This window comes from Chrysochloris asiatica, unplaced genomic scaffold (genome assembly GCF_000296735.1).
Source record: "Chrysochloris asiatica unplaced genomic scaffold, ChrAsi1.0 scaffold00013, whole genome shotgun sequence".
Taxonomy (NCBI): domain Eukaryota; kingdom Metazoa; phylum Chordata; class Mammalia; order Afrosoricida; family Chrysochloridae; genus Chrysochloris; species Chrysochloris asiatica.
Window position 1 is genome coordinate 34,534,808 of NW_006408531.1, and position 12,112 is coordinate 34,546,919.

Sequence of the window (12,112 nt, forward strand, 5' to 3'; positions counted from 1 at the left end):
TAAAAAACCTTTAAAAAACATACAAGAAAACAAATAAAATTGCAAGAAAAATAAACAACCCCACTATTAGAGTTGGAGATTTCAATATCCCTCTATCAGTAATTGACAGATGCAATGAGAAGAAAATCAGTAAGAATATAGTGGACGTGACCAGCACTATCAATCATTTGGATCTAATTGACATTTACAAAATGCTTCATCTAACAGAAGCAGAATACACATTCTTCTTAAGTTCACATGAAGCACTCAGCAAAATAGACCACATTCTGGCCTATACAACACATCAAAGCAAATTTAAAAGAATAAAAATTAAACTATGATCTCAGATAATAATGAAATTCAATCAGAAATAAGTAACTCAAAGATAACTGGAAAATCCCTTTAACAACAGACTCGTAACACCTGGGTCAAAGAAAAAGTGTTGCGAAAAGTTAAAATATATTTTGAACTAAATAAAAGCACAATTTTTCAAATATGTGGGATGCAGAGAAAACAGTGCTTAGAGAGCCATTTAAATCAATGGATGCACAATTCAGAAAAGAAAATCTAAACTCAACAATCTTAGCTTCTAGCAGGGTAAACTTGTCAGTGAGGTAAGGGTAGAAAGAAGTAGATTAGATCCAAACTAAGTAAAATAAAGAAATATTAAAATTTTGTGCAGAAATCAATAAAATGGAAGATAACAAACAGAGAAAATAAATAGCACATTCAAAAGATAAATAAAATTGACAGACCTTTAGCCAGTTAAACAAAAACAAAAGAGAGAAGACTGGAATTGCTGATAAACAAAATGAAAGAGGGGCCACCACCACAGACATTAAAAGGACAATAAAGAAATATTATGAATAGCTCTATGCTCATGCATTTGATAACTTGGATGAAATAGACCAATACCTTCAAAGAAACAATTTACCAAACTTACATATGGATAAATAATATAAATAGACTCATATCTTTTAAAGAAAATTGAATTGAGAATCAATAATTTTCCAAAACAAAAATCACCAAATACAAATGGTTTAACTGCTAAGTTTTTCCAAACAGTTAATGAAAATATAAAAGCAGTTCTCTACATTTTTGTCTAGGAAATAGAAACCAAGGGAACTTGCTGACTCATGAGACCAGTACTATTACTAATATCAAAACTAGACAAAGTCATTAAAAGGAAGGAACAGTGCAGACCAATGTCTTTCATGAACATAGATACAAAAATTCTCAACAGAAATGTTAGCACGTTGAATGCAGTAATGCATAAGAAGAATCATATATCACTGCCAAGTGGGATTTATCCTAGATATTCTAGACTGGTTCAGTATTCGCAAACCAATTAATGTAATCCATCACATCAATATCTAAAGAGAAAAGCGTGTGATAATGTCAAATACCATAAAAAAAAAAAAAAAAGCCCTTGACAAAATCAAATGCTCATTGCTGATAAAAGCTTTTCGCAAACTGATAATAAAAGGGAACTTCTTGAACTTAATAAAGAACATATACAAAAAAAAAAGTATAGCTAATGATCTTAATGATGAGAAACTAGATGCCTTTCCCTAAAATCGGGAACAATGCAGCAATATCCCCTCTCTGCACTCCTATTCAACATCATACTGGAAGTCCTTTCTTGTCCTACTAGCACAAGGCTACTGACCCAAAGGTCACGAAGTACTAGCTGCTCCCAGGAGAAGGATGTGGCAGTATGCTTCCTTTAAGATTGATAACATTGGAAACTCTATGGGGCAGTTCTATGCTGTCCTGGGTATCTGAAAGTTGAAATCAACTTGACAACAGTGAGGTTTGGGGGTTGGAAATATGCTCTTCAGTTAAGTTTTGCTACTCTCCATCTTATTGTGTAAATTTATGTTGTATTTTCTGTACAGAGAATTTTTAATGTATTTTAATATATTCAAATGTATCTCTCCCTTCCTTTACAATGTTTTTTCAGAGGGAGAGAGGCTGGTCCTGTTTAGGAATTTCTTCACTAGCCACTCATCAAGATATTCTTCTATATATTCGTGTGCAATTTATCTTCACTTTCAAGTCCTAAATTCACTGAATGAATTTTAAAACAAAAAAAGAGGCGTGAGAACCTTTCAAGACTACCAGGCAAAGAAATTGGTAAACATGGTTGCTATTTTTTAAAAATACTATTTATCTGCTAGTATAATATGATGGGTGATTGATTATATGCTTTCTACATGCTTTCTAGGAGTCCTGGTGTGGCATTGTGGGTTAATGCGTCAGACTGCAAAGCATTTTGAACTGCAAGGTCGGCGGTTCAAGCTCACCAGCTGCTCCTCGGAAACCCTATATAGGGTTGCTATGGGTCTGAATCGACTTGACGGCACTTAACAACAACACTATGCTTTCTAGATTCCTGGTGTGGTGCTGTAGGATAAGCACTGGAGTGTTAACCACAAGGTCTGTGGATGAAACCCATCAGTCAGTCGTTGGATATCCTATATAGCATTTAACAACAGCATATGCTTCTAATGTTTCTAGTATGACTGCTGCTCATTATAAATTTGTTCATCATGAGTTTAAAAAGTTTTATGTTATGAAAAGTTTTGTCTTCCAGAATGCTTTGTACATGACAGACTAATGGTTTCATGAGTTCCTCTACAGGAATTGTGCTATTGCTATCCCGTTACACCAGGGGTCCATCTATCTGAGATGATGTTCTTTATACTATTTCTCAGGTTTTGGTTTTCTGGATTCCTCAAGTAGTATAAATAGGCACCCCATATCCATATGAAAAGGGAGCCCACAGTCATAAATCCCATCACATCCACACTAAGACCTGTAAGCTTCTTTATGAGGCGAGTCTACTTAGGTGGATAAAAGAATTTTTTCTGTTCCATTCCTTTAATAAAAATATAGTCTTTATGAGGCCCAGCTTACTCCAGGATCTTAGTGTCAAATCATCATCCCTATCTGTGGCTCAAACCTCATCTACCTATAATAATTAAATGTACTCAGTTATGAATTTAAAAAATTGGAAAACATTGTGTCTATTATAGTTGTTTTGTCGGTTGCAAATGTTCAAATATCTAATCATTCATTAAGATAAATTGCTGTTTTTCTATTTATAAAAATTGTATATCAAGTAGATTTGGCAACTGGTAATTGGGAAGAGCAGAATTTTTACACTTTAAAACAAAAGTAAATAATTATTTTATGAAGTTTTAAATTTTATTTTCAGTTATTTAAAAAAAAAATTAATCCTAAAATTTAAAACTCATATTTATAATGTACTTTTAAAATAATTTCTTTTGAACAACTCTTTGTCGTGATTTTCTTTTCAAAATGTCATCTGTCATATAAATTGCAAAAAAAAAAAAAACTGAGCTGAGAAACTGCAGTATTAGGAAATATTCCCTAACCCTACCACTTGACAGTGGGGGCAGGGTCAATTTCTATAGTCCTGATGTGGCACTGTGGGATAAAGCACTGAACACAAGGGCTCTCTGAACTACAAGGTTGCCAATTCAAGTTCATTAGCCACTCTTTGGAAACCCCATATATGGTTGCCATCGAGTTGGTTTTTAACAACAACAAAAAATATCAATGACATGTTGGTGCTTCACATAAAATATCTCTCTCCTGGCAGTTTCTCAGCTTATCTACCCTTCAAACCATTTACTTAAGTATGGATAGAATTAAATGATTCTGTCTGAATAATTTTTCACTTCTCATTCCAGAAGGCTTTCCTCCACAGAGGGGAAATACAAACACGCAAACAGTAAAAATGTGTTGCCCGTATCATCCATCTCTTTTTATGTTTCTTACCTCTTTTCAAATCCCTGCTCCATTCAGCCTTGGGACTCTGGTAAATGCCATATGGTTAATTTAATTAATCAATTCGAGTTCAACTTCAATTGTTAATGTTCCCAGAAATATGTTCAACACCTCTTTTCACTATGTCATCTCAAAGAATGAGTAATATGACAAGATCAGACACGGTCACAGAGCCAATATAAAAGACTTATAAAATTAAAGGAGAGAGGCATGTGGGGGAAATGTAAGTGCTTTCCATGTCAGAGCTTTTGTCTGTTCACTAAATAAATCTGTCTGGTGAAAGAAAGAAGAGCAAGAGTCAATGGAGATCATAAATATTTTAGGGAAACTCATTTGCTGGTGAATAGCAGATTATCAGAAAAAAGATTTTCTTAATGAGCAGTGCATTTACCTACAAGTAATCTTTCCAAGCTCTAACATAAGTAAATAGTTTTCCTCCAGTATCATGCAATATTAGAAGTCATTTATTGATAACTATTTTCAAGTAGCTTGAGTTAATAAACATATTTCCAATATGAATCTTCTTTTAGAATGCCCATCTTTGGATTGGAAGGTCAGTTGAACTACAAAGTCACTGTTCAAAGCCACCAGTGCCTCCTCAGAAACCTTGCTGACTTGATGGCCGTTAACAACAACATAGTTGTTTTAAGCTCATGGTTTTGTTATTTTTGTTTTGAATTAGCTTTGCTTTTGAAATAGACATAGTGATAGTCATTCACCAGGACTTTCAGATTACCAGTCACAGCATTAAAAAATGTCACCATATGTAGGTAATGCTGCTTGATAAAATAGAGGACTGATGTAACAATCTATAAGACTGATCTATGTAAGCTTTGCTTTTATTGACATGTATTACAAGTATGTCGTGGTGAAAGCAACAGTATTCTAAATAAACATAACAGAGAGGTTTTTTGTTTGTTTGTTTGTTTTTACCATGAAATGATTTAGAATCTATTTCAATCGCGGTTGAACAATCAAATTGTTCAGATTGTGCATGTTATATATCTGTTTAGCTTCAGTTAACATACTATATAGCAAAATTTTTAATTAGTTATTCTTTAAAAATAAGAACACACTGATTAATGTTCTAATAATGTAGAGATATAATTATTAAGTAGCAAAAAATTACAGTGAAATAACTTGGGAGTCAGATAACTATGGTTTTATTTTTAACTTTTTATTCTGAATTGAGTAAAAGTGTTTAGGGCAGATCATCAGTTTTACATTCAACAAATCATAAACTTTGTTTCTTTACAATGATTATAATCCCCTCCATGTACCATCAGTTAACAGTATTTCTCCTTATTCATTTTAACTTTTTTTTTCTTTTTCTTTTTTTAACACTCAGACATATATTAGAATTTAAACCACCGAAGGGCACATTCAGCAAGTCTACCTCCTGTCCGCCAGCTCACAGTCGCTCTCTTTACATAAATCTAGAGTCCTCAGCTGTTCCCTCTCTCCATGTCCACATCTCTACCTCTATCTCTGGTGTGACTGCTTCTCTGGATAATGTCCCACACTCTACTTGTGCTCTTCTCCCTTGATGGTTCTAGGGTCCTCTGTTTCTGGATTGTAAAATTAACTACTTCTGCATTTTTGTTACAAAACTTCTACCATTACAATTGTTGCAGTCTCAATGAGTCATAATAAAAATTACTCATCATTGAAAAACGTTCAGTGGGGACTCTATCTTTCCCCAAACACTCTTAAACTAAACTCCCTCTTGAAACCTTATAAACCAGTCACTTCGTGCCTTTATAAGTCTCTCATTTTAGGTAGCCAATGTCTAGTTTGCCCATCCTTATCTACCCTGTATAGAGAGGGGATAGCATTGATACTTGATCTGAAGACTCCTTCCCTCTCTGTTGATACTTTGAGCTACTACCTCCATGAGTATAGGTCAAGTTCATCAAATTGTAGCAAATTACCCTTGTTTCACTTATCAAAAATTGTTTGCTTGTTTTTGTCTCCCTCTAGTCAAGTTCTTATTATCAATCCATCTAGGCAAGCCCAAACGGGTACTATCTACAAAGTTTGGGTGTCCTTGTGTGTCTCCTCTCACTTCATATCAGCTGGATGCTTCACTGTCAGCTCTAGCCCTCTGTGGCTATAACCTTGTCCATGGGCTCAGGTGTCCCCAGTTCTCACCACACTTTGGACCAGCCAGTCCTTCCTCTTCTCTCTCTCATTTTCAGGTCAACAGGAGTCTATGGAACGTGGTCGAACTCAGCCCATTTCTTCATTGCTGTCTTTCCCCCTCTTTACTCACCCGTAGACCAATGTGGTCACCAGCAAGCTTACATGCCTGCTCATGTGTTCCCTTTGAGTTTCAGTCTTAGAGGGGCTTTGTCCTGAAGGGACTTGATTGCTTGTTTGATGACTTCCCAGAGAACAGCTTGCTTATTCTTATAGTAGCCAATCATACTGCCATTTTTGTTTTGGGTTTTTCCTAATGATCTTTCTTTGAAGATGTATCTTCTTTGCTCTAGCTGTTCTAGGCTGGACTGCTTGTCCTTTCTAGTGGGAATGTCCCACCTCAGAAGGTTTGGGATGGGGCTCAGGATTCCTCCGAAGGTCCTACACACTGCAAAGGCTCCACAGGAGGGCTATTCCATTGGGCAAGTTCTAAAACCCCTTTTAGGTATTCCAATCCATTATAGGCTGAAGATGGGCTTACAAGCATTCTGTGATCATGTTCCCTGACATTCCTTTCTATCCAACTCAAGTTTCAATTTTACAATAGTAGGAAAGGGAAACCAATATACAACAGACAATCAAGCATCTTAGTATTATTTCACCTCTTCAGACTATGCCTCGATCCCTGTATCACAGAGCCCTCTTCTTCCAAAGTTGAGCATGCATCACTATTTACCTCTGTTCCATTTAGTCTATGCAAACCTGTCTCAGTGTTCCCCTATCTACGTTGTCCTTCCACCACATGCACTTCTTGTATATTGCCCTCCCCATCACCTAACCTATGATGTGTCTGCTCCCTACCATGTACTCTACCATCACTTCCCTCCACCTCCTTCCAAACCCCACCCCCACCTCACCTCCACCGGTAACCTACAAAGATTTTTTTTTTCCCTTTTAGTATGGGTATCTTTCATTAAGCTTTTACAACAATGGTCTTATGCAATATTTGTCCTTTTTTGACTGACTAATTTCACTCAGCATAATGCTCTCAATATTCATCCATGTTATGTGGTGGCTTACAGCTTCCATGTTATCTTTCAAAATAGCATAATATTCTATTGTGTATATGTACAAAAGTTTGTTTATTCATTCTTCAGTTGATGGGCACTTAGGCTGTCTCCATCTTTTGCTATTGTGAATAGTGCTGCTATGAACATTGGTGTGCATATATTTACTCACATTATGGCTCATATTTCTTGTGGATATATACCAAGATGAGGAATTGCTGGATCATAAGGTATTTATATTTCCAACTTTATGAGGGAGTGCCATTGTGTTTTCCAGAGTGGCTGGACAATTTTGCATTCCCACGAGCAATGTAGGAGGGTCCCCGTCTCTCCACATCCTCTCTGGCATTTATTTTCCTCTGCTTTTTTTGAATTTCACTGTTATTTCTGGTGAGATGATATCTCATTGTTGTTTTGATTTGCATTTCTCTATTCCTGAACACTTAATTGTGCTCATGAGGAATCTGTACATGGACCAAGAGGCAGTTGTTCAAACAGAACAGGGGAACACTAAATGGTTAAAAATTATAAAAGGTGTGCAAAAGGGTTATATTCTTTCACTGTACTTATTCAACCTGTATGCTGAACAAATAATCCTAGAAGCTGGGTTATATGAAGAAAATGTGGCATCAGGATTGGAGGAAGACTCATTAACAATCTCTGATATACAGATGATACAACCTTGCTTGCTAAAAGTGAAGAGGACTTAAAATATTTACTGCTGAAGATCAAAGAGCACAGCCTTTGGTATGGATTGAATCTCAATGTAAAGAAAAGAAAAATCCTTACTACTGGACTAATAAACAACATTCCTATCAGAGGAGAAAAGATTGAAGTTGTCAAGACTTCATTCTTCTTGGATCAACTATCAACACTCATGGAAGCAGCAGTCAAGAAATCAAACGATGTATTGCATTAGGCAAATTCGTTGCACAAGACCTTTTTAAAGTGTTGGAGAGCAAAGATGTCAGCTTGAGGACTAAGGTGTGCCTGACCCAAACCATCATATTTTCAATAACCTTTTATACATGCAAAAGCTGTACAATGAATAAAGAAGACTGTAGAAGAATGGATGCTTTTAAATTATGGTGTTGGAGGAGAATATTGAAAGAACCAATAGATCTGTACTGGAAGAAGTACAGATAGAGTGCTCCTTGGAGGCCAGGATGGCCAAACTTCATCTGTCATACTTCAGACAAATTGTCAGGAGGGACCAGTTGCTGGAGTAGGATATCATGTTTGGTAAATTGGAGGGTCAGATAAAAAGAGAAAGACTCCAGCGAGATGGCTTGACAAAGTGGCAGCATCAATGGTCTCAAGGGTGGCAACAATAGTGAGGTTGGCCTAGGTTCAAACAGTGTTTCGTTCTGTTGTGCATAGGGTCACTATGAGTTGGTATGGACTCGATGGCACCTAACAACAACAACAACAACAATGGCAAAAGATCGTGAACATTTCTTCATGTTTGCTGGCTACCCGAATGTTGTCCTTGGTGAAATGGCTGTTCATTTCCTGTGCTCATTTTTTAATTAGGGTACTGACTTTTTCTTTTAGAGGTTTTGTAGTTTATTAGAGATTTTAGAAATTAGGCCCTTGTCTGATATGTGGTTGCAAAATATTTTTTCCCATTCTTTGTGCTCCCTTTTTACTCTTTTGGTGAAATCCTTTGATGCACATACCTTTCTAATTTTTAGAATGTCCCAATCATCTATTTTGTCTTCTTTTGTTGGTGTAATTTTCACAATGTTTGGAAGTCTGTGTGTGCCTTGTATTTAGAGCCCTCACATTTGTCCCTCATTTTCACTGATGACTTTTATAAATCTGGGATTCACATTTAGTTCTTTAATCTATGCTGAGTTGGTTTTCTTGTATGACATGAGGTAAAGGGCTTCTTTCAATCTTTTTTGCATATCGATTTCCAGTTCTGCCAGCATCATCTGTTGAAGAGACAATGTCTTCTCCACTCAGTGTACTTTGGACCTTTGTCAAAGATCAGTTGGCTCTATGTGAATGGATTAATTTCTGGATTCTCAATTCTGTTCCATTGATCTATGTATCTTTCATTGTAACAGTGACAGGCTGTTTTGACCGCTATAGCCACGTAGTAAATTTTGAAATCAGGGAGTGAGAGGCCTCCAACTTTGTTCTTCTTAAGCAGTGCATTGCTTAACCTAGGTATCTTTCCTTTCCATGAAATATTTGTAATTGTTTTTACCATCTCTCTAAAGAATTTCAGTCTCAACTGGGATTGTGTTATATGTGTAGATTGCTTTGGGTAGTACTGACAGTTTCACAATGTTAAGTCTTCCTATCTAGGAGCATGATATATTCTTCCATTTTGTAAGTCTCTTTTGGTTTCTTGTAGTAGTGTTTTGTTGTTGTTTTTTTTTGTATAGGTCATTTGTTTCTCTGGTTACATTTATTCCTAAATATTTCATCTTTTGAGTGGCCATTGTAAATGGTATTTCTTTCCAAATGTCCTTTTTAGCATTGTCAGTTAGTGGAGAGGAATCCAACTGATTTTTGTATGTTGATCTTGTATGCTGCCATGTTGCTGAATCTTCCTATGATTTCCAGTAGTTTTTGTGGGGTTTTTTGCTGAGTCTTTGGGATTTTCTATGTATAGGATCATATCATCTGCAAATAGAGGGAGTTTTACTTCCTCTTTGTCAATTCGGATGTCTTTAATTTCGCTATCTTGCCTTATAGCTCTGGCTAAGACTATATTGAATAAGAGTAGTGATAAAGGGCATCCTTGTCTGATACCTGCTCACAAGGGAAGTCTTTCAATGCCTCTCCACTAAGAGTGATGGTAGCTGCTGGCTTTGAGATAACTATGTTTTAAAATCCTGATTCTACCTTTGAGGTCATTTTCAGAAAAATTTCATTTCTTCTTAAGTATGGGTTTAAAATACCTTTCTTTTATTAAAAAAAAAAAATCACATAGTAGCTTCACACCTCTTCCATGTTAATTAATAACATTTAAAACAGTGTAAGCTGTGTATTAACTAATAATTAATATGAAGTCATATAAGCCAGTGTTTTCAGTAACTTTAATAACTGATCAATATTCATTTATTTCAAGGTCTACACTGCTAGCAATAATGATCAACATGTCGATATTTATCAGTATTTTCAGAGTTCTCCTAAATTGTAATTTTAATTGCTCAATATCACTCATCTCAATGAAATGCCTTGGTCTTCTCTAAACTAAAGTTCAGTTTCATGATTTTGATACCATTTTTCAGCTTCACATCTTCCCTGGGTAAGCATGAGTCACTTAGTTATAAAAGCAGATATGACTAAATGGCCACAGAAGAGGAGATATTTGCTAAAAGCACTATAGCAGTTTTCTTTGTTTCTAAATGGGTTCTGGGACCTGGGATAGAGGCAACTACATATTTAAATATGAAATAATACAGAATTTGGAGCAACACTCAAGCAGGAGTAAAAGGAGCTCTGGTAGCATAGTGGTTATGAATCGGGCTGCTAATCTCATGGTCAGCAGTTTGAAACTACCAGCTGTTCTGTGGGAGAAATATGAGGCTTTCTGCTCCCATAAAGATTTACAGCCTTGGAAACCCTGTACAGGGTCACTATGAGTTAAAACTGATGCCACGGTACATAACAACAACAACAAAAAACAGGATTAAAAGGGCATCATATAGGTACAAATGGGAGGATTTTAAACTATTGTTAAAGATCTGTGTATATATCTTAGACCAGGTAACGTTTACATGGTTATTCATTGTTATTCCACATATTCACTTTAAACTTCTTAATTATTAGAACGGTAAAATATGTAAGACAAAAAACAATGAAGTTTTTGTTTTGTTTTTTCACAGTTATGGGGCTAATTAGGGAAGTTAACCATTACAATTCAAATTCAGAAATACTCAGTGCACAGCTGTTCAAGTAAGAACAGCTTCTCATCAGCTGTGCCAACAGGCAGGCCTCTCTTGTAATATTTGGCCAATGTTACAAACCTCTTTTATTGTTGCTGTTGTTAGGTGATATTGAGTTGCTACTGACTCATTGTGACCCAATGCACATCAGAACAAAACACTGCCTAGTCCTGGGCCACCTCACAATCGTTACTACATTTGAGACCTTTGTTGCTGTCACTGTGTCAATTCATTTTGTTGACGTTCTTCCCTTTTCTCTCTGATTCTTCATTTTACTAAACAAAATATCCTTCTTTAGGAACTGGTCCCTCTAATAATGTGTCTGAAGTAGGAAAAACAAAGTCTGGCCATCCTGGCTTCAAAGGAGCATTAGGTCAAATGGGTACTATCTGCAAGATTGCATGTTCTTGTACATCTCTCCTCACTTAATATCAGCTGGATGCTTCACTCTCAGCTCTACCCCTTAAACTGTACTCTTTTAAGAGAGTCTACCACCAGTCATTTGTCAGTTTGTCATACAGTGGTGGCTTATGAGCTGCTGTGATTCTTGACACTATGTCATGGGTACTTTAAATATCAGCAGGGTCACCTATAGTGGACAGGTTTCACATGACCTTCCAGAAGAAGACAGACTAGGAAGAAGGAGTGACAAACTACTTCCAAATATTTAGTCACTGAAAACCTTATGAATAGCAGAGAAACACTGTCCGATATAGTGCTGAAAAATGAGCCTCGCAGGTTGAAAGACACTCAAAATACGACTGGGGAAGATCTGCCTCCTCAAAGTAAAGTTGACCGTGATGACATGAATGGAGTAAAGCCCATGGGAGTAAAGTCCGTGGGACCTTCATTGGCACAACTCAAAGGGAAGAGAAACAGCTGTAAACATCCATTAATAATCATAACATGGAATGTACAAATTATGAATCTAGGAAAATCAGAAATTGTCAAAAATAAAATGGAATGCATAAACATCGATATCTTAGGCATTAGTGACCTGAATTGGACTGGTATTGGCCATTTTGAATCTGAGAACCTCATGGTTTACTATGCTGGGAATGACAAATTGAAGAGGATGCAAATGGTGTTGCATTCATTGTGAAAAAGAACATATCCAGATCAGTCATGAGGTACAACACTGTCTGTGATAGGATAATATCCATGAGCCTACAGGGAAGACCAGTTAATACCACTATGATTCAAATT